Source organism: Uloborus diversus, chromosome 5 (genome assembly GCF_026930045.1).
Source record: "Uloborus diversus isolate 005 chromosome 5, Udiv.v.3.1, whole genome shotgun sequence".
NCBI lineage: Eukaryota > Metazoa > Arthropoda > Arachnida > Araneae > Uloboridae > Uloborus > Uloborus diversus.
The window spans coordinates 122,810,581-122,816,007 of record NC_072735.1 but is presented as its reverse complement, the minus strand read 5'-3'; positions in this window follow the sequence as shown (position 1 = coordinate 122,816,007).

Here is a 5,427-nt window from a genome sequence, read left to right as displayed (position 1 = left end):
ATAATTTTTGACTTTTGAAATTTTATAAAATTTTTAACATTCATTGTCGTGATTTAGATATTTTCAACATGTCATTCTATACTTTTACGTCTATATGTTTTAATATTTTAAATGTATAATTTGTTTCAATTGCTATTTTTATGTTATTTGCCACAGTAATTGGATTTTCTCAGTAGTTTGCAATACTTTAATAAATAAATAAATAAATATTTACAGGAGTAAGATAAGAAAGATAAAAGGAGTAATATAAAACCTTTAACAGATACTCAGACAGGTGAGACGCTTGAGCTATTGAAAATTTACCGCGTATAGTTGAAACAATTTTTGGAGCACTGTGAAACTTTGATTATCCGAAACTCTGTTGACTGGATAATCGTCTAAAGAACGCAGGCTTCCTTTTTTCTTTGGCAAGTGAATAATATCACTGTATTACTTCAAGGTTACCGGAAACAGGATTGTCTACTGCAGGAGTAGTTATGCTTGCTTTTGTATCAGTTTGTTCAATCGAACTTCAAACGTACCAGCAAATTTGTAGATCAGTAAATAATTCTGATTTTTTTTTCACTCAAAATTGATAAAATTTGAAGGTAATGTATATTTTTATGCAGTAATTTTTTGTAACAATATGTATTTTGGGTTAAAACTAAACAACAAAACATCAAGTTCACTGTATTATTACTGTCACACAGTAAAGATAAAATTTTACTGTATTATATCTGATTCGTGTAAGACTTTTGGTCAAACTTATTGTTTAATAGCTGCGAGACGAACTCCGGTGTTGCAAGGTCTATTTTGAAAATAAAATTTTTGTGAACTTACGCCTGTTCAACAATCAGGCTTAAATAATAGAATAAAAAAGCGTATAATTTCTCGTCGTGATATGTAGATAAGAGCAATTTTATGACTCAAAATAAAAATTAGATCTCTTAAGATTTTTTTTTTTTTTTTTTGGTTTTTGCGTTTCAAAAATTCAGTTATTGTTATAAATAGGTGCAAACAGAAAATCTGACGAAAAACTCCCCTATATGAATTCCTGAGCATCAAAGGACTTCTGGGCCAAATTTGGCAGAGTTCCAACGTAAGCTATGGATTTTGTGCGAGGAATAGACATCCATTTTTACCTATATAGATAATTGTAGTGACAATTAACGCATAACATTTAGTTGTTATTCAGTAAGTGTGTACATATTTAAGTCTAAATTGAAGTTTCTGCGAGGTTCTATTTTTTATCTAGAACTTCGAGCTACGGAAGGTAATTTGGTCCTGATGACCGCGGTTAATCAAGGTTATACTGTATATTTTTGAAATAATAAATCTCTCAACTATGTTTTATGCATTTAAACTTAGAAATTTATGGAAGTGTTGTGTTATATCAATAAAATATTCGCGCGAACATGGTGAGAAAGTAGCTAACATATTTTCATCTCGCTGGTTACTTAGACCAGAGGTTCCCAAATATTTTATTTTGTGTACTCCTTCTCTATTTTTGCTGTTTTTGAAAATTTGCTAGTTCTAGGGCTAGTTTCAAAACAAGATTGACAATGTACTATTACATTTGAGCGTTCCAAAACACAGTTAATATTACTGATATAAATTTACTCCAAGTGTTCCTAACCAAGTAGATAAAAACAAAATGTATGAAAATGTCAAGGAATAAACCATAAACTCATCCTAATACTGTGAAACTTTTTAATAAAGTTTTTGGAATGCTCTGTTTTGGAATGAATTGTTTCAAATGTTTTTTGACGAAAACATAATACAGTGAAATTCCGTTACAACGAACTTCAAATAACTGCACATTTTGTTCGTTATAACGGAATTCAAAAAATAAAATGGTAGGTCAGTTGGAACTGCACATTTATTTCGTTGAAACAGATATTTCGTTGTATTGGCATTCGTTGTAACAGGATTTCCCTGTATCACTTTCAACATTAGAAATCCCGAGAAGTATGCCTTATCTTTTAAAGTATAATGCTGCTGCTCTGGTAACATTAAATGAAATAAAATTTTATATTTGAATTCTTATGCTTAGTGGATACTGTGCTGTTTCTAGAGAAAAAACGAATAATTTGCAAAAGGAATGCAAGTTTGAAGAACAATCCGGTATATAAAGCTATGCGATGTGGTATTACGACGAGTGTTTTGGCATTTTCGTCAACGACGACAATTTCGTCATGACACCAATCCGAAGTGCAGTGCTACCGATTTTCGTTTAGAATAAGGGTCTTAAGCACTGTCAGTTAAACTGTTATTCTGACTTGCTCGCCATTGCATGTAAACTGCTTGCAGCAATGAGCTTTAGCTTTTTTATATATATTTTACATTCAATAATATGGTTTTTAGCTGTAATTTAAATGCATTTGTAAGGGTTATTCATATTTTTAAGCTATTTTATACACTAGTATCGTTTTTTTTTTACGTATTCTTCGGATTATCAGCGGTTTTCGCTTATGCACATTACCGTGATTCCGCGGTTAATCGAGAGTTTACTGTATTTTCTAAATAAAATTTCATATTACTTCCGCTGTAAATTTTCTGGCAAACATCTGATTTTGTTCAAATGTTTGACATGACTAATAGATTGAAAAGTTATGAAAATGGACTTGAATGGAACTTAAGATAGTCTCAGAATGTACAGTAAAACAAAAATAAATGAACAATACTTGGCTCTTTCACATTTGCCCTGGATTAATTTGGAGTTTTTCGGGTTAAAAACCTGTTTTTTAGATTTTGTTTCACATTCATAAATGGAGCTCATTATTTTGGGTCAGAACGATTAAATACTACTCCCCCCCCCCGTTCAATTTTATTTTGAAAACCCATTTTATCTGTAGGTAACGTGTTGGCGAGTAGGTTAGCAATATTTAACAGAAATATAGTTTTATTCTTTATACATACGTATAAGGAATAAAAACTGAATATTAGCATAAGAAAATGAAATACAGGAAAATATTTGAATTCTTGGAACTCTTCAACTTTAAGGAGGTTACTTTACATCTGTTTCAAGTAAAAATATTTTCATACAAGTTTCTCTGAAATTTCACAAAAATACTTCCTTTTTTTAATTCCTGGAATTCTCTTATTTTGAAACCCTATTTACTTCTTAAAGTGACTTTTCTGCGAATCCCGTTTAATCTCCCAAAACTTTTCTTTCGCGTGCACAAAAGTTACACTAAAGTTCAAACACTTCCATTCTCGTAAAAAGGTGAACCTTTATCGCTCCTAAAATGCTGTTACACTCGCCGCTTCCCGCCGCTCACTCATGGGAGACCCCTGCACGCGATTCGCTCATTTTTCACCGACAGACAGCTGGCCGAAGCATTCCTGAATTTTATATAAAGAATCTAATCCAAAAAGCCCGAGTCCTATAATCTTCAAAAATTCTGTAGAAGTTTCGACTTAAATTAAATTCTCTCCGAATCTGCATCTTATTTCACCTAACATAACAAAGAATCTACGTATGTTTAAATACCATAATTATTGTTTAAAAGAGGAAATTTCTCAATAGTTTGGCTAAAGTATTTTGAGTTTTACCTTATTATCTTGGATGATGGATGACCCCAATTTATGATGGAACAAGGAGATCTCAACATGCAACATGCCTATTTAAGTTTTCGTAGAGTAATGAACTTTTAAGTCTTGAGATCGGAACCGGGAATGACCTTGTTAGAAGTATTAAAATTTAGATTCATGTTTTCTCCAGCTGACAAAGAAAAAAAAAAGGTTTTATTGTGAAGTTATTTAAGTCCAGTACAGAATCCATTATCTGAAGTAGAACTAAGATTTAACGAATTTCTCACTTAATTCTGCGCACTAGCGTAGCCAGAAATACCTTCTGGAGGTTTTTTTCACAAATACCTTCTGGATGGGGTTTTTTGATCACAAATACGTTCTGGAGGGGCCTTTGTGATCAAAAATACCTTCTGGGGGAGGGGGATTTCTTGATCAAAACAATCTTTTCATATGTTTAAACTATTGTATTTTAGAATACGAATTTATGTTAAAGTCAATGCTTCTGGAGGGTGTTTGTACCCCCAAGCCCCCCCCCCTCCCTTTGCTGCGTCACTGATTCTTACAGGGTGGCGACAGATCAGGGAGATCAGGGAAAAGTCAGGGAACTTTATTAATCAGGGAAATATCAAGGAATTTTGAAAAAATAACAAAAAATCAGGGAAAATTGATTTTATAAAGAAAAAAAAATTTTTTTCTTGCTTTACAAAATGAAGTACTCTAACTCTCCACGCATTTTCCGGCAATTATCTGTTCAAAAAAAAAAGTAAAACTAATGAGGTGCGATTATACACTGCCGCATATTTGTGCATCTTTTTTCCTCGATGTCAAAGTATTGAATTTTACTTATTAACCGCAGGATGAACTTCCTAAGATTGCTTCTGTGTCTGTTAGGTTGTTTATTTTACCTAGCTTGAAATTTCCTTTTACACTTTCAATGCTACGCAAAATAAACAACCATACAGGGAAAGAGAAAGCCTTCATTAATGCCTTAGCTCCTTTGCCTTTATTCCATTGTCTCGAAGTAATTAGCGTACTGTAATCACGATTTCAAGAAGAAATCTTTAGTTTTTGAATTAATACTATAAAAGCTTAAAAATTATTACTTCTTCTCGTTTTTAATTCAATTGCTAAAATTGAACTTTCAATAAAAAAAATTTGTTTTTTGGTGTTATACTATTTGTTGTCACCGCAGATTATAAAGGTTTTCTTTTCTTCAGACTTAAGTGATTCTTTAATTTGATAACCAAGTTGTATTCTTCTTTTATATATTTTGAAATTAACTAATTGCTTTTTTTTTCTTTTTTTTTCAAAGTTTTGTTCAAGCAATCTAAGTTTCAAAGCAATCTAAGATTTTTTTTCCGTTACATACTGAAATCATTTGAAATAGAGTTAACCCTTGTACTTAAGTAAATATCTTTATTTTTTATTGTTAAAATGCTGTATTCATTCATTAAAACCTATGTTCTTGATTAGAGAAAAGCTCCCTATGAATGGATGTCAAATGGTTTCATCTGTTTTGCATAAATATGTCAATTAGTTATACAATAATAACTACATTACTTCTATTCTTCCACTATTACTTGTTATTCTTTCAACAATTATTATACTGTTTAAAAACATAGTTCAAAATAATTTCAATTACTTTTTAGTTCTATCATAAATACACAAATGTTTTTAAGAGTAATTTTAGTAGTTTCTTAAAATTCTTATGCTAAGTCGATTCTGGAAGTAAAGTATTTTTTTTTTTTAATTTGCTATAATCTTTCCATGTAGAAAAATTTTATATACTGTTTTGTAGGGTGTTTTTTCCCGAAAAAATTGACTTGATATTTTTTTTAAAACCATTTTATTAAAAAAGTAGTATCTTTTTAAAAAATATATTTAGTTCAACAACTTTACACAGCTTAAAACGTT